The 18487-nt window shown below is 46.6% G+C and overlaps 1 protein-coding gene across 10 annotated transcripts in view; it reads left to right on the top strand.

Annotated features, from left to right (window-relative positions):
• SYT9 (synaptotagmin 9) overlaps positions 1-18487 on the top strand; it is a 345167-nt gene that overhangs the window by 31701 nt on the left and 294979 nt on the right. For all 10 annotated transcript variants that reach the window (XM_084974935.1, XM_084974938.1, XM_084974927.1 and 7 more), the window contains one exon: positions 3172-3344. The gene's annotated coding sequence lies outside the window, so the exon portion shown is untranslated. Of the gene's footprint in view, positions 1-3171; positions 3345-18487 lie in introns of those variants that run through there.

Genomic DNA, 18487 nt, shown 5'->3' with positions numbered 1-18487 from the left:
GAGGCTAAGAAAAGATGGTAGAGATGTGTCTCCCGACACCATCCCTTCTCACGGGCAATTCCTATTTCTAGAAAGCAAAATGCGGTAACATTACAGTAATGGCAAATATATATGGAAAGTAGCCTAACAAAAAAAAAAGACCTTTGGGTCAAAAAACATTAAAAGCTGTATGAGGACCTAATGACAACTTCATATGCCATGTTTAAAGACAGAATGACTTAATATTATGGAGGCTCAAATTCTTTATATGTTAGTGTATAAATGAGAGTGTAAATGAGAGTTAAACAAAAATTTTTTCAGATTAAAAAAATACATTTATTTATTTTTATTTTATGGCTGCACTTGTGGCATAGGGAAGTTCCCAGGCCAGGGATTGAATCTAAGCGACAGCTGCAACCTGTACCACAGCTGCAGCAACACCACTGGATCCTTTAAGCCACGGTGCCAAGGGAACTCCCTCTAACAGCTTTTGAGAAACTCAGCATATGTAGTTTGTGTATAATATATACATATTAATCTCTTTTCAGTTTTAGATATTGCAGATACCTTCTTCCAGATGATAATTCATCTCTTACTTTTGTCTGTGGCAATCTTCACTAAAAAAGAATCCTTAATTTTGAGGCATTCAGAGCCGTCAATACCTTTTTTTTGTCTGATTTAAGGTATCTTCCCCCTGAAAGTTACGAAGATACTCTCCTGTGTCTTCTTATACAGTATACGTGAGATAATAAAATAAATGTGAAATAACGAAGATCCACACTGGCTAAGACACTGTTGAAATGTTACGGCAGCTGCCCAGCAGCCCTGTGTGGCAGCGTATCAGCTCTGGCGACAGCCCCGTGGCTGTAGCCTACCAGCTCCGGCAGCTTTGCGGCTGCAGTGGATCAGCTCTTTTACCCGGCGAGAAACCAAGCGAGCACTCGGAGAGTTGGAGAACTCAGTTTTATTACGCTGGCGGGCTCAGAGGAGATCGCTCTCCAGAGTCTGAGCCCGGAAGAAGGGTTTCACAAGGCTTTTATGGGCTACGTCTTCCGGGTCCAAGCTTGGCTGGTTGGACTGGAGTGACGTCAGGCAAGGGAGTAGATGCGGAAACAAATTTACAGAAGCAGGTGCATGGGGGAGGACTGGTTGGGGCAGTTGGCTAGACTTTGCTTAGTCATCATGGCTGGGGTCTCTCCTTTCTACATTTTATTGGGACATTTTCTCCTACAGAAAAACCAGCGGAGGAGGAGAGTCACTTGGCCCGAAGTTAAGAGCTGTTAGATCCCCAGGTAGGGTGGGACTGGCCAAAGAACAGTGGAGCAGAGTAGAAAGCCCGGAAAAAATAGGAGGACACACCACCTTATAAACCAAGATAAATTTAAGACCAAATAAAGAGTAATAGGAAATAGTTACATTACAAAATGAACGGACAAAGGATTAATGCCTATAGTATATATAGAATTCGGTATAAATCAGACTAAACGGAGAAGTGGGCAAAGGAGAGCGATTTACCGAGGGGAACACGGAGTGAATAACACGTTTGTGATATGTTATTAATCAATAATATACTGTTAGTAATTAGAGATGTGAAAATTAAAACCACGAGATACCACTTCATACTCAACAGCCTGACAAAAATTAGGAGTCGAATGTGAGAGAAGGGGAACGTTTATGCCCTGCTGGTAGGAGAAAAAAATAGTACAAACATTCCAAAGAGAAAATATGGCAAAATTTGGGAAAACTAAAGAGGCTTATACCATGTGATTGAGCAGTTCTGATCCTGGAAATAAAGAAACCTCCCATGGTTCTAATAGGGGGTAAGTATGAGAATATACGTCACTGCATTTAGGAGAGAGGGGATGAAATTTGTAAGTATGTGCTGTACCTTAAACCCAGTCATTGCTTTTATTTTTTTATTTAAAAACATTTTTTACTGGAATATGTTGATTTGAAATGTGTTAGTTTCAGGTAGACAGCATGATGATTCAGTGTTTTTATAGATTATAGTCCTTTAAAAATTATTACAAAATAACAATTCCCTGTGCTATACATGCTCTCTGTTGCTTATCTGTTTTATCCATGGTAGTTTGTGTCTCTAAATCCTATGCCTCTGTCTTGCCCCTCCCCCCTCCTCCCCACTGGTAACCCCTAGTTTATTTTCTACATCTATGAGTCTGTTTCTGTTTTGCTATGTATATATTCGTTTATTTTTTAGACTCCACACATAAGTAATATCATATTTGTCTGTCTGACTTATTTTACTAAGCATAAGATTCTGTTTGTCCATCCATGTTGCTGCAGATGGTAGAACTGCATTCTTCTTTATGGCTGAGTAATGCTCCATTGTGTGTATGTGTGTGTGTCACATCTTCTTTATCCCTTAGTCCACTGATGGGCCTTGGATTGCTTCCATACCTTGGCTCTTGAAAATACTGTTGCTGTGAACATTGGTGCATGTATCTCTAAGTAAATATTCCCTTCATAATCCCAGTTTTACAAAACCCTTGCTCTCAGAAAACAATCCTGCCACCTTATATTTCATCCTTCTAGAAGCCAGTGACCCTTCACCCTCGCTACAGACAGAAGGACCCTGTTTCATAAACCTTATTTCCTTCATGTCCTCACCTCCTTCCTTGCCCAGCTTGGCTTCCATGGTCCAGCACAATCGCTCTTAATTCCCTCTGCTCCACGCTTGCCCCGACATTTTCAAGTGGCAAAACTCCAGCCCGGTGAGGCCTAACCCACGCTCCACAGCTGCGCCAAGGGCGCTGCGTGCGGCTGGATACAACCTCCAGACCGTGCTGGCTCGTATCACTGTCGGACTGTGATCCTACGGCTGGATACAACCTCCAGACCGTGCTGGCTCGTATCACTGTCGGACTGTGATCCTACGGCTGCATACAACCTCCAGACCGTGCTGGCTCGTATCACTGTCGGACTGTGATCCTACGGCTGCATACAACCTCCAGACCGTGCTGGCTCGTATCACTGTCGGACTGTGATCCCACACCTCAAGCAGAGCCTGGGTGCTGCCGGCAGACGGGCCTTGTGTCACCGTCTGTTCACCCTCTTGCTCTTCTCTTTCACCTTCTCTCTCCCACACACGTGCCACCCGCATATGTGCCACCCGCACGCGTGCTTCCTCCTTGGTCCTGAGTGTTGCTCTTGCCTCCTCTTTCACTGTTGCAGACTCCGTGAGAGCCGGGACCTGACTCTGTTTTGTGCGTTGGATCTAGAACAACCTCTGGAACGTAGCAGACACTTAGCCGAGAAGCAAGTTGAATGCACGAGTGATGGCGTGTGCAGTGGACGACCACGTCAAAGTCGCAGCCAGTGGATGCGGTGACCACAGCACAGCCAGGGTAGGTGATGAAAACACTATTGATTGACACAACAAGGAAAAGAGTGACAGTTACGAAAAAGGGTCCTGTAAGTAGATGTGAGGCACAGATTGTAAAACAGCACGTGTGCGTAAGAGGCTCTGTTTTCATGAATACATACACGCCAGGACTTTATGGAATGCATTTGGCTGGGTTCCCATGCAGGAAAGTGGAATGGGCGGGTGGGTGAAAAATACGGTAGAATCAGCTCTCACAAGAGATGGGCCTTGTGGAGCATGATCAACTCAGTGCCCCGCCCCGAGGCCTAAAACATAAACACTCTGCCCAGCAAAGACCAGGGCTAGTGTGGTCTGACGCGGCCGAGAACAGTCTTCTTCGTTCAGGGATTCTCCAGCAGCAGTCGCAGCCTCCTGCTTGCTTGCTCTCAGATGGGCGTCTAATGTTCCGAGGTCATTGTGAGCCAGCTAGGTCAGCGTGAGCACATGTTTGAAATGGACTGCAGGCAGAACAGTCACCAGCTCTCAGCCAAATGGGGCTTGTGGAGGTCGGCCAAGGATTCCTAGATAGTCTCTCTGCTTTCAAAAGAAGCCAGAAATATATGTTTATGTGAAATCCCCAATTTTTAATTATTTATAAGCTAATTTATAAAGTTCAGATCACTATGTGAGTCCTCATTAGGCTCATGGGCCAACTGTTTAATACATCTGAACAGATATAAAGCCTGTCGGCTGCTAAATTCCACCCACCTGCAGGACTTCTAGTCAGTCTCATTCCCTTACTATGAAATATAGACGGACAACTGCGAATCACCAGATATTGAAGGACCGCGTGCAGTGTGCAGCGCGACCAGAGCCGACAGACTGAAACCCAGTCTCTTGGAAGACAGAGGTAATTCTGGAAACAGAAGACAAGTTTAACTGTATCACACATCAGAATCTCCTTTCCAAGTCTAGTGACTGTTTGTGCATCCCTGCTCTGTGCGTTCTAGAAGAGCAGGATGCTTATGGGCTTGCTGGGCTCGTGGGAAATTAGACACCTACTCTCGAGGGTAATTTACACTGAGAAACCCTGCGGTGTTGATGGATCAGTTACCTCTGACCCTCCGCAGTGTCTGCAGAGTGAGAGAAGGGTCACCGCGCCACCCCAGAGTGCTCGGGCGACTTCCGTTGGATGTCAGGCGACTTCTTGTTGAGTCACGTTTTCTTTTCTGTGGGACGAAAGTATGCTGAGCAAATACCAAAGCGTAAGGCCGGGGTAGGATGGGGAGGAATACAAAATAAAACGGATAGCAGCTTCACACTCAGAACGCTCCTGCTTACCATACTGAAAACTGCCGCTTGTTTGGATTAGGTCCAGAAAGAATGCTGTGTTATAGATCGCCAGAAATAGAATAACATAGTGGTTAAAACTTGCAGGCGCTGGAGTCAGACTTCTGGAATTCTGATTAGCTCCACAATCTAATAGCTATACGACCTTGCGTCACTTATTAAACCTTTCTGTCTGCTTTCTCAACTGTAAAGTTGTAGAATGAGATAGTACCTATCACACAGCTTGTTGTGAAGACTTAATAGAATACTATTTGTAAAGCATTGGGAGCTGCTTCTGGATTTTCGCATTATACGGAGATTTGGGATTTAACTCTTGCAGTCCCCCTTTGAGACGGATTTTTTTATGCCTTTTTGTGATTAAAAAAATAAAGTTGAAGAAGATCAAATAACTTTTTAATGAATCCACAGGTACTACCAGAGCTGGGTCTGAACCTCTGTTTAATTTTCACATTGCAAACAAGGTTCTAGAATTTTCTAAAGGAGTCCCATTTTCAGGTGGTCTGAGTCCTTGTGACACTGTGTTCCAGTTTGGGGTTTACAAACTGTAACCTCAGTCATCATCCCTGCCTCTTTTTGAGTGACTGCGATTTTCAAGGCTCACGTCCCAGGAAATGATCAGAGAAGGGGAACTTTGAGAAAGTAATGCCTTCCTTTTCAAGGAAAGTGATTCCTTTTAGCCCACAGGACTGGCCTTGCTCAGTGATGCCAGTTGGTGTGATTAAGGGAAACCTCTCTGCACCAAATTTCTTCCCTGAGCAATTGAATGAACACACGCCCCAAAGGGTGTGTTTGAACTAAGACCCTGGTGTGGCTTCATTCTATGGATTTGCTTTCCTAATGCAAGATTGAGCTGAACTGAAGGAGTGAATAGGAGTTTTGTTGGGATAAGATGAAACAAGGAGGGCAGTGAATGCCATATTGAAAGGAAGGAAGGAGAGGACACAGGGAGGCTGAGACGGCCACAGTCGGGTGAGGACGTGGGCAGGGACTGGGGGAGAGGCTCTAGGGCGCTGTGGTGTGTGCAGGTGAGGACGGGAGAGAAGCCCCTGAGAGGCAAACCCTTGCTCTTCTTGTGGTCCTTGGGGAAGCTGCAGCATGCCACCTGTTAGAAATGCAGCATCGCAGACTCCACCTACAGTTAGAATCTGCATTTTAACAAAATCCCCCCATGACTTGAATGCACATTAAATTTTGAGATGAGAGCATCAAAGGCGCGCAGGTTGACTGAGGACAGAAACATGCAGATGGTGCAGCCTGATGGATAAGACGGAGATGCACCTCAGGGGACCCAGAGATGGTCCGGGAGAGACGTGGTCATGGAGCAGGTTGTGAGCAGTCGAGCCAATGGTAAATTATAGATTAGTCTCCACTCAGGCTTTCAGAACTTCAGCCGTGTCAGACAAAGCCTGGAAGTTTCCTAAGGAGTAAAGTTATCGGAGAGTCCCAAGAGATTCTGACATCATTAGGTATTTTCAGCTTTTGGTGCCGAATGTACATTTTTGTATTCCTTTTGTTTTAGTTATTTTACTTGCGAAAGCTGTTATGGGGAGCTATCCACAAGTAATTTAAAGTGAGAGGTAACTCCCATTAGCTTAGCTCTGGACATATTTGCTTCTCAGCCCCATTCTCAAACATTCCTTTAAAGGACCCCCCCCCCTTATTTTTGTCTTTTGTCTTTTTAGAGCCGCACCCGCGGCATATGGAGGTTCCCCGGCTCAGGGTTGAATTGGAGCTACAGCTGCCGGCCTACACCACAGCCACAGCAACGTGGGATCTGAGCCACATCTGTGACCTACACCACAGCTCACGGCAGTGTCAGATCCTTAACCTGCTGAGCAAGGCCAGGGATCAAACCCACGTCCTCATGGATGCTAGTTGTGTTCGTTAACCACTGAGCCATGACGGGAACTCCCTAAAAGCCCTTTTGCAGGCCCTACTTCCCTTGAGCATCCCTTGGGTGTCTTTGTTTCCAGGCTCTGTCCCTGGCCATCTCTCTTCTCGCTTCACAGACAGACTTCTCTAGGTTGTGTCACCTACTGTCACGGATTCCACTGCCACCAGGACACTAGTGACTCAGAGAACTGTCTTCAGTCTCGGTCGGTCTTCTGGGCCCCAGACCTGCTGCTCAGTTTCTTACTGGATATGCGGTAGGCCAGCCCGACGCAGCAGACTGCAAACTAACTCATCGTCTCCCTAAAACACTCTCTCTGCTCTCTGTTCTCAGGGAACACCATGGGCTCGGTCTCCTGGTGAGGATTGCAGTTGTCCCTCCACATTCTAAATTTCCCCGCCTTCCCCACCTCCAATGGCCAGGAAAACATACTGATTCTGTCTCCTTACCGTGTCTTGCATCCACCTTGATGGGTTCTTCACTGAGTATTTTGTTTTTTGGCTACAACCTCAGCATGTGGAGGTTCCCAGGCCAGAGATAGAACCTGCGCTACAGCAGTGGCACTACTGGGTCCTTAACTCACTGAGCCACCAGGGAGCTCACCTCTGGAGTTTTGAAAGTCTCACATTCCTCACCTGTAATCTGGCCTCATTTGAATGGTCATCTCAGGAGAGTTCCCGTTGTGGCGCAGTGGTTAACGAATCCGACTGGGAACCATGAGGTTGCGGGTTCGATCCCTGGCCTTGCTCAGTGGGTTAAGGATCTGGCGTTGCCGTGAGCTGTGGTGTAGGTCGCAGACGTGGCTCAGATCCCATGTTGCTGTGGCTCTGGTGTGGACTGGTGGCTACAGCTCTGATTCGACCCCTAGCCTGGGAACCTCCATGTGCCGCAGGAGCATCTCAAGAAAAGACAAAAAGCCAAAAAAAAGAAAAAAAAAAAAGATCGTCTCAGTGCTGCAGATGGAGGGTCATTTCTGAAAAGTAAGGACATCCTGGTTCTCCTGGGTTAAACTGGATAACAGTGCCTGACTCCGTCCCAAATGATTTTTAAGCTTCTTTACAGACCACGTGAAAAGCCTGTGTGCTGCCTGCCTGTGCAGCGTTGTAGCTCTCTGGAGCTCTCTCTGCAGACATTGTCTTCTCACAGTCTCCTGGGCAGAAGAATCTCTCTCTGCCTTTGCACATGCTGTGCGCTCTACCTGGGCCTCCCCTTCTCTGCCAGAGACAGATTCCAGGGCCTCATCAGTGGTCACCTGACACATAAAATCCTCCTGACCGCCTCCTCCATCTTTTGCATGTATGCTGAACCGTGGATACTTTCGGAGCATGGCTCACGGATCCGCCGACCTGCAGTTCTAAGGTCCTGATCTGCTTATGTAACTACATGTGCTCTTTTAGTGCTTCATTGTAAAAACATACAATCCTGTGGCGAATGTATGGCCTTCAGGGCCAAGGAGGTAGCCAGGAGCTGATGAGTCCTGTGGGGCTGGAGTAGAAGAGGCATTGCTGGTAAATGGGAAATAACGAATAAAAATATATATATTAAGGGAAATGGGAGCTGGAATTCCCTGGTGGCACAATGGGTTAAAGATCTGGTGTTGTCATTGCTGTGGCTCAGGTCACTGCTGGGGTGTGGGTTCGGTCCTTGACCAGGAAACGTTGCATGCTGCAGATGCGGCCGGAAAACAGAGAGAGAGAAATGGGAGCTAGATTTCTCACCATCAGAGAAAGGATATTCAGACACTGAAAGCTCGAAAGAATGACTAGAGAGTTGTTGGAGCAAAATTGGGGTGTCGCATGGACTCTGTGTAGCTCGATTTAGAGAAACGTGGACGCTCGCAAAGGGAACATCCGGTACCCAGATTTGGGTTCTAAGTCTCTTTATCAAGTAAGAGAAATCTTCTTGGAGAAATTTTTAATTCCAGGCCTTCTTAGGGAAACATTTATTTCCAGAATCCAGACAGGGAAAATGCAAGATGAGCCCAGAATATCTTGATTTGTCATAAAGTAAGGAAGTGATAAAAAATTCTGAGAACTTGGCAAACTGACACAGCAGCCAGCTTGAAGGACAACTGGGACAGTTTGAGCATCAAAATAAATAATAACTGTAACATATTAAAACCTATTGATTAAAATAAGGACCCGTGAGTCTATGAATGAGTGAATATAGGGAAAGAAAGGCTCTTTCCTACAGTCTCATAGTGACGACTGTCTGTCAGGGAAACGGCAGTATTAGAAAGTCACGGTAAGCAAACACCATGGCAATTGCTTGGTCAAGAATCGTCAATAGAGTATAAAGCTAGTGGATAAAGTTTGATGAGGAATCGTATAGTAAAGTGGTCTCAAAGGACCCCCAGCCGAATACTTCCCAGTGACCGAGGGGCAGTTGTAACTTTGGGGTTTGATACACGCTGCATGGACCCCCTTAAGGCAGTGATGAAAGTTAACGTCCCTGGGAGTGGCACAAACCCACTGTGCTCCTGATCAAATACCTTGAGAAGAACGTGGCATGACTGCTGTGACATTCCTGCCAAAAGTGCATCATCTGACTTTAATGTTGAGGAAAGATGAATAAAGTAAAATTGAGAGGAATTCTAAAGAAATAAGTATCTTGTACTCTTCAAAAATATCAAGATCATGAACCAGGAAAGACTGAGGAAGTATTTCAGACTGAAAAAGAATGAAAAGAAATGACAGTGAAATGTAACCCTTGGTCCCCAGATGGATCTCGAACCAAAAATCCTGTACTTTTCTTTGCTATAAGATACATCATTATGGCAGTTTGTTGAATTTATTTTTATCTTATTTTATTTTTTTGTCTTTCTGTCTTATTAGGGCTGCACCTGGGGCATGTGGAGGTTCCCAGGCTAGGGGTCCAATCGGAACTGTTGCCGCCGGCCTACACCACAGCCGCAGCAATGCCAGATCCAAGTCATGTCTGCGACCTACACCACAGCTCACGGCACTGCCAGATCCGCAACCCACTGAACGAGGCCAGGGATCGAACCCGCAACCTCGTGGTTCCTAGTTGGATTTGTTTCCGCTGCACCACTATGGCAACCCCCCAGTTTGTTAAATTTAAGTGAGATGTTTGAAGTCTTTGGTCTCAATATTAATTTTCTCAGTTTGGGGGTTATGTAGGAGAGTGTCCTTTTCTTTAGGAAGTAGCAGTAATGGGTCATTGTGGTCAATGGGTCAATGGGTCATTAACCTGCTCTCTAATTTGGAAAGAGAAAGTTGTACACACACACACACACACACACACACACGTAGACAGGAGGAGGTGTGGGGGAGGGAGAGAGAATGATGAAAATGTGTTGGAAAGAACCACGGCACACTTGGCTGAAGGCATACTGGAGTTCTTACTCTTCTTGCAGCCTTTTAAGTAATTCTGGAGTTATTTTAAAAATAAAGGTGGTGTTTTTTTTAATCACTATTTCTCTGATACTTTCTTCCGTCCATTTTCTTTCCTAACTTCAGCTTCCTTCAAATGATCCCTTAAGGCACATGGAAGAACATTAATGGAATATAGAAATAGATTCATTAAGTGAAGAAGTAGTAAAACATGGTGAAGCTTTTGAGCTGATGATCAGACCGAGTTTAAAATCCCATCCCTGGTGTAGATTGAGGCAAGCCATTACCTCTCCTTGTCGATTTTTTCATATGTAGAGTGAAGATGTTAGAACACCCACTTCGTGAAGGTTTGGGGAGGATTAAATCATTTAACACACTTTAACCACTTAGCACAGTGCCCAAGACAAGGTAAAAATTCAATGAATGGATATTCAGTTTTTTCCAGAAGACTTCCCGAGAGAGATGACGTTTGTGTGGCTTTTTGTTTGCTGGAATATTTATAGAACCCTGTATGGCTGGCAGTTCTCACAAACCTCCTGTATCCAAACAATATTGGATTAATTTATTATCTAAAGCTGTGAAAACACAGGCTGTTCTGTATCACAGACCCAGGGGTCACCTCTAAGTGGGGGTTCTTCTTAATTGCGATAATGAATGGACTTTCCTGTTAACATAACATCGCCTCACTGCCTGGAATCATCAGGGAATGGGGAGGAGAGGGGAGGCTGAGGCAGCCCCTGTTACCCCTGGTTTAGAAGGACAGAACAGGTCCTGGGGGTGCCGGCCGTGCCCGACAGCGATTCCGTGAGCTATTTAGAAGCTTATTTTAAGAAATATTGGATTTTATCAGGTCAGTCAGTGAAGCAGAAAAAGCTCAGCTTGCCTGTGATGCTTCTGGAATACAAGAAACATGTCTGCACTGGAGCATAGCAGGGTAGTGTACAGAGGGTGCTACAAGAGAAGCACCCGGATGAGGGCGGAACAATTAAAATCTCATGCTCCTGGCTCTCGATCCAGAATAAAGTCCTGCCAGGTGATGCGCAGCATAGATGGCCTCTGAAGGCGCTCATGGCAGGAACAGCACCAGTTGTAGAGGCAGGCAAGTCTGCAGGTGCATCTTGACTTCAGCTCTGGATAACCAGCTGTGTGACTTGGCTAAGTTATTTAAACTCTCTAAGCCTTTGATACGCCAAATGCAAGATGGGATCGTATGACTCGCCTGGCATTTTGTGTGAGCATCAAGTGAGGTAATATTAAATGACCTGTCCCGCAATGTAGCCAATCAATACTTATCATTCCTATTCTGAGAGGAAGCATAAAGCACTGACAAAATAAAGACAAAATTTGAAAGAAAAGTTTCTACTCAACGTTGAAGATGAAGCTGACTTTTTATGTTAAGGTAACCGTAGATTCCTATGCAATTGTAAGCAATGACCCCACTTTAGTATACCTTTCTTTAGTCTACTCAGTTCAGAATACTCTTTGCTTAAACCCTGGCAATCACTAATTGGTTCTCCAGTTCCATAATTTTGGGGTTTTTTTTTAAATGATTTTTATTTTTTCCATAGTAGCTGGTTTACAGGGTTCTGTCAATTTTCTACTGTACAGCAAAGTGACCCAGTCACACATGCATATATACATTCTTTTTCTCACATTGTCATGCTCCATCATAAGTGACTAGATGTCATTCCCAGTGCTATACAGCGGGATCTCATTGCTAATCCATTCCAAAGGCAATACAGTTCCATAATTTTGTAATTGGAAGGATGTTGTGTAAATGGAATCATGCAGTAGGTAACCTTAGGGATTGGCTTTTTTTTAAAACTCAAAATAATTCTCCGGAGATTGATCCAGGTTTTGGGGTGTATCAATAGTTTGTTTCTTTTTATTGCTAAGTAGTATTCCAAAGTATGGCTGTCCCACAGTTTGTTTAATTTGTCACCCACTGAAGGACTTTAGCATTGTTCGACTGTCATGATGAAAGCGGCTGTCAACATTTGCTCACAGAGTCTGCTGGGAACCTGAGTCTTCGTTTCTCTGGGATAAATGCCCAGGCGTGCAGATGCTGCGTCACGCGGGAGCTGCATGTCGTGTTTTGGAGCGTCACCCAGTTGTTCTCCACAGCGGCTGCACCATTTCACACTCACACCGGCCACGTGTGCCTGTGGTTCAGTCTGGGTGTCTGCTTTTCCCTTTAGCCATTCCGTTAGGTGTGTAACGACATCTCAGGTGCCATTTGAATTTGCATTTCCCAAGCGGTTAGTGATGCTGAACATCTTCTCATGGGCTCATTTGCTCTCTGCTTTGTCCTCTTTAATGACATCTCTTCATGCCCTTTTCCAATTTTCTAACCAGATTCTTGGTTTTATTACAGGTGAGTTTTGTGAATTCTTTTTTTTTTTTTATTTTGATGCTTTTAATTTTTTTCCGTTATAGCTGGTGTACAGAGTTCTGTCAGTTTTCTACTGTACAGCACGGTGATCCAGTCACACATACATATATACATTTTTTTTCTCACATAGCATGCTCCAGCGTAAGTGACTAGATTTGGTCCCCAGCGCTACCCAGCAGGATCTCATTGCTGATCCCTTCCAAAGGCAGCAGTTTGCATCTGTTAACCCCAGATTCCCAGTCCATCCCGCTCCCTCCGCCTTGAGACTTCTTTGTATGTTCTAGATACTAATCCTGTCTCACATAGTTGGTTTGCAAACGTTTTCTTTCGCTCCGTAGCTTGCCTTTTCATCCTAACAGTTTTTCACAGAGAATAAGTTTTTGTTTTTGTTTTGTTTTTTGTCTTTTTAGGGCACACCAAGGCGTATGGAGGTTCCCTGTAGGGATCGAATTGGAGCTGTAGCCGCTGGCCTACCCCAGGGCCACAGCAACGCCAGATCTGAGCCGCATCTGCGACCTGCACCACAGCTCACGGCAACACCAGATCCTCAACCCACTGAGAGAGGCCAGGGATCAAATCCGCATCCTCGTGGACACTCGTCAAATTCGTTTCTGCTGAGCCACAACGGGAACTCTGGAGAAAAGGTTTTAATTTTGGTGAAATGCAGCATATTAATTTTTCTTTTTACGGCTCATGGTGACAAGTCTAAGCAATCTTTGCCTAGCCAGTGGTTCCTTAAGATTTTCTTATAAAATATTAATTTTAAAATAAAATGTAGTTTTATGCTTTAAGTCCATAGCCACCTTGAGTTAATTCTGCATAAGTTGTGGAAGTTAGGTCGAGGTTTTGCCTGTGGATGTCCGGCCGCTTCAGCATCATTTGTTGAAAAGGCTGTTTTTCCTCCGCTGAATTACCTGTCTTACAACCTTCGAACTTTTGTCAACAATCTTGCAAGCATATCTGTGCATCAATTTCTGGGTTCTTCACTGTGCTCCATTGTTCCGCTTATCTGTCCATCTGCTGATACCACACATTCTTGTTCGGTTTTTCTTCCTTTTTGCTTTGGGTTAATTTTGCATTCCTTTCCCTAAATTCTGAAGGTGACAGCTTAGCTTGTTGATTTGAGACGTTTTCTCTCTTCTAATATATAAGTATGGTCAGGGCTGTATTTATGAATATTGTATTTCTCCGTCTTTTCGCTTGCCGGCCTCCCTCGTCCTTCCTAATGCACCTCTGTTATTAGTCCTTCTGTATTTAGAGATTTCTTTTAGCTGTTGTTTTAAGGAGATTTACTGGCAACACAATTTTCATTTTCCTTCATTTGAGAATGTTTTAGTTTTTCCCTTTATTCCCAAAGGATATTTTCACTGGCCATAGGATTCTAGGTGGACAGTTTTTCTAGCCCTTGAAAAATATTGTGCTACTACTTTCTTTCGGCCTCAGTGGCTTCTGATGAGAAATCTCCTGTTACCCAAATCGATTTTTCCCCTATTATAAGTAAGATGTCATTTACCTTTGGCTGTTTTCAAGACTTTGCTGTATTTTTAGTCTTCAGAAGTTTAATTACATAAATGTGTGTGAATTTGGGGGTGGGGAGTTTCTTATTTGGGATTCACTCAGCTTTTAAACCTGTACATTGATGTCTTTTGCTAAATTTGTGAAGATTTCACCTCTTACGTCTTTGAGTACTTTTTCCAGCCCCTGCCTCTCTCGCCTCTCTTCCTGGGACGGCTGAGGTTTTTGTTTGTTTTGTTCTTCGGTCAAAGGTGGTTGTTGTTGTTGTTGTTCCAGATGGGTAATTTTGGTTGTCCTTTCTCCAAGTTCACTGCTTCTCTTCTCTGTCTTCCCCAGCAGGGAGGGAGAGAGGCAGCTCTTTAGTGCCAGATGGAGGTAGAGGTTCAGGCTTTCCATGCGAATTGTTGTAATTTCAGTGAAAAATCACTTAGAGAAACACCTCAGTATCCCTTTGGGAAGTTGGCTGGCTCTACAGATAGACCCCTCTGGGTGAGCGTTTCCTTGGAAGTTTCGTGACAAGCCTGTCCGTAGCTCTTAAGCCATGGGCTTGAAAACGTGATTGTCGGCGTGGAGAGAGCTGGACCTGTTTCTCCAAGAGGCCGATGACTAGAACTTAAAATACCAACAAATTAATTTAAACTGTGTTTATCGTGGTTATCAGTGGGGAGAGGGAGGAGCGTTTCCCTGGAGGAACATGAAAATGGAAAAGCCAGTTTTAACTAGCAGGCTGCTTACTGAGCCTGCAGTTTAGGAAAAGAGCAGCTTGTGGGGGACTTCAGTGCCCGTGCCGTACGGCCCTGAAAGGTGCCAAGTGCGCAGGGTGGTCCTTGCTGCACCGCCCGGCTGGTCGTCACATGGGCAGGTCACCCTGCCTTCTGACCATGAGATAAAGCCGCCAGTGTTTGACTTCCCTTTTCTGAACTTCCTTTGCTGATGAAATCTCTTAAAAGATTGTCCTGTCTTTACCCCATGTGTGTTATATATTAAACTATATAGTTTTCTTTGAGCCTTGGCCAGAGCTTATTCTGTCTCTGTTTTGTGACTTTACATATCTTTCATTCAAACCATCATTCAAAAAGAAACAAGTTTAAAACTCAGTGTGCAGTCTTCTTAGAGGGTTCTGGAAGGGATCTTAGTGTCCCTATGAACCACCTACTAAAATTAGAAACAGGCATTCCCCTTGGGGGTTACGAACCCGACTAGCATCCATGAGGACGTGGGTTCAACCCCTGGCCTCATTCAGTGGGTCGGGGGTCCGGTGTTGCCATGAGCTGTGGTGTGGGTCGCGGACGTGGCTCGGATCCCGCATTGCTGTGGAGGCCGGCAGCTGCAGCTCTGATTTGACCCCTGGCCTGGGAACCTCCACATGTCTCAGGTGTGGCTATAAAAAGGAAAAGAAAAAGAAACATTATTTTACAGCAAAGACTCTAAGTGAGAGTTGGTCCGTTTCCCTTTTTTCCCTGAAAAAGCCTCTTCCTCTTAAAGGAAGTAAAAGCTGACATGCATATGTCTCTATGATAAAATCAATTTTAAGAAGTAGAAAGACAGAGAAGTGAGTGATCTTAGAAGGCAGGCGAGAGTAAGCTGGGCTCCACTGTCCCTCTGATTTGGGGTCTTTGGGGAAGGAGTGTTTGGATGGGGTAGAAGCTGGGCTGTGAGGTGTAAGCTCCCCTTCTCCGTGGGGACATTCTCCTTCCGGCGCCGTCTTTGGAGGGTTGCTTGAAGGGAGCTGGGGAGTTCCCTGTCGTGTACGTTCAGGAACTGATTCCTGCGGTTGGATGGTTGTCGTGTTTAGTTATCACACAACAGACCGATTTGCATCATCTGTTTAATTATTTAGCTCATGTTCATTTCTGCTTGGGGAGATAATTACATTTTTGTCATGTTTAGGGAGGAAATTCAAATTCTCTTCTGTTTACTTGTTCAATAGCAACTTGGTTGCTCCTACTAGAGTTCCTGACCTTAGGGAGCTTGTGTCTGCCGTGGGCGGGTGTCGCTGTGGGCGGGTGTCGCTGTGGGCGGGTGACATCCATCGGTCATACAGTCACACAAATGGAAGAAATACCACAGCTGTAACCATTGCTTTGAAGGAGCAGAGCGTGTTACTCTAAGAACCAAAGACAAGGTATATTTTATGTTCTCAAGGACATAGGAACTTTGCCCTGAGGAGATGATGTTTGAAGTGATATCCAGAGGAGGAGGTCGAGGCAACAAGGCAAATGGGGGAGAAGGGAAAATCAGGAAGCCAGGGGGAAATGATAAATTTAAAACCTATAGCAAGAATGCAGACCATTGCACCCGGGATGCGGTGCAGCTTGAGTCCCGTGAGTGATGGAGGCACCTGTTGGGTTCAGATGTAACTGGAAAGCAGGCATTGGGTGGATTACGTTAGGGAATTTATTATAAGAGTAATGGGAAGCCTCTGCAATGTTAAATGGAAAAGTGACATCATAAAACATGTGCTTTCAAAATAACGCCCTGGCTGCTGTGTGGAAGGCAGGTTGTAAAGGGACAGAGTGGACGGAGGAGGACCGACCACCTGCTTCTGAGGCTGTCGCAAGCGTCTGAGCGGTCGGTGGCGGTGGCTCGGCGCAGCCGCACAGGCTGACAGAAGCGAGGTTGTGAGGGATCCGAGAAGCGTTTAGGAAGCTCAGTCCCGTGGAGAGAGGGAGGTGGGAGGTGTCGGGAAACCCTGGTGACTCCGTCCGCCCGAGGCCCGGGTTCGGAGCTCCTCCTGTGTACCTGCCACCATCACAGGCTTTTTCGTAAGGTAGTCGAAAGTGTCGCCTGACTCTGTAGAGCGAAAGCTCCACGTCTGGCTCCCGGGACATCGGCAGCGCCTCGTGCCACACCTAGTACGCATCTGTCCTGAGCTTGTACGAAGAAAGAGGAGCAGAAACAGATTTTGAAGTGCCGTTCCAATGATGTTAATAGATTTTCAGGAAAAGGAAGAGAAATAACCAAATATGACAAGCCGTACGGTGTCCTCAGCCTTCGACTCTTGGTTGTGGCACAGATGCTTACACGTCCAGAAGGGGAGCAGGGATGCTTTTGTACTCCAGTAACCCCCAGCCAGTGAAAGCCAATGGCAGCTCCGGCCTCAGGAGGCAGGACCTCTAGAGAGACCAGAACGACCAGACACAGACCTGAAGACAGGCCACCTCTCCTCGGCACCCCTTCCGGCAGCAATGCTCGGCGCTCGGGTCCGTCCTCAGTCCCTGATCAAGGGCGCCCACTCCCCAGGCCCCCTGGGCTGGAGGAGAGCCCGCGTGGTGTCCTCGTCTCAGGCGCACTGTTTCCAGCATCCCCTTCTTTCGCACCCTCCATCGTCGTCTTGGCGCACTGCCTTCGTGCTGCTTGTAAGATCCAAGGTACGGATCCGGGCTTCTGCCAGTGTGGTTCTAAGAGCTCTGGTGATTCCCTCGTGAACTATCTGGACGCCGCCTTGCGTCCGATCTTTGGTCCTTGGTGCTTCAGGTTTGCCCCGCACGTCCGGGGCTCCTTGTTTGGCCTCTGTGGTAGCCAGCTGCCAAGGCGGTGTCCAGGGACGTCCCCTTCTGGTATGCTTGTCCTCGTGTGGTTCCTGTCTTGTGATGGGAAGGCTGGTCTGTGCGACGAGTGGAGTGGGTGGACGCGGTTTGCCGTGGCACAGGTTCGGGCATGAGAGGCACTGCGACTCGTCGCTTCCTGCTGTGCCCTTTCCCTTGGCTTAGTCTCTCCGGAGGAAGCTGACGCTGTGACCTGCGAGCCCACAGAGCAAGGGAGTCGGGCCTGGCGCGCAGCCACACCAGTGCGCCTGGAAGGGGTCCTCCGGCTCCGTCAGGCCGTCAGATGGGCAGAGCCCCGCCAGATCCGGACCCTCGCCAGAGCCCTGGGCCAGAACCGCCCCACGAAGCCGCTTCTGAGTTTCCGACGCTCAGGAACCCTGGGAGAGAATCGGTGTCTGTGAGTTTGGGAGAGATCTGCTACGCAGAAGTGGGGACCTGCCCCGAGTTAGGAGAGAAGGGGAGGCCTGACCCCGAGTCCCGTGTAGGCGAGTGAGCTCGTCCGCTGGAGGGGTCTCCTTAAAATGAGTTCTTAGGAAGGAAAGAGTGCCTAACTTTTTTGACAGTAGAGTCTCATTCGGCACCTACCCCCTAATATTTCTTGTAACTTCTTTAGGGATTTTTCCTGGTGATGAAGGCCGGGCCGCCTGCACTCTTCCGACAGCAGTGAGGGCCGGACGAGCCTGTTCTGCACCCAGATCTTCAGTTAATCTTTTTGTTTGCAACCTCACTTCTGACCCTCGCCTTCTGAGGAAAAGCGTTTCTCCTTCTCTGTGGTGCCTTGTAGCTCTGCTCAGGCTATGACGCCCTCCAGTGTGTTTCTTGGCTGAGCGCTTTTCCACCTGCTCTCAGAGGCAAGGTGAAGTCTTCCCTCTGTGCGATGATTGCATCCTCACCTTCCCCGCTGGTGTCCTCTTTGCTGGTGGTTGTTTATACCATTTTAAAAGTGTTATTTGACTATGATTTTAGTGGGGTTTAGGGATTGCTCAGTTCGCCATCTGGAACCGGAAGGCTTCTGCGCGGTATCTTTCCCTCCCCGACTCACTCCGTGCACAGTGTGTTTAGAGGTTTAAAGCAGTTACTGGCAACGTGGTCCTTTCCAAGAGGTCTTCCGGGCCATTGTCTCCCTCATTCAGCCTC

Source organism: Sus scrofa, chromosome 9 (genome assembly GCF_054392235.1).
Source record: "Sus scrofa isolate SSC_HxYL_T2T_F1_AM1 chromosome 9, Sscrofa_HxYL_maternal_Yorkshire_Landrace_v2.0, whole genome shotgun sequence".
Taxonomy (NCBI): Eukaryota; Metazoa; Chordata; class Mammalia; order Artiodactyla; family Suidae; genus Sus; species Sus scrofa.
Note: the sequence above shows the minus strand (reverse complement) of the source record. Positions and strands in the feature narration are given on the sequence as shown.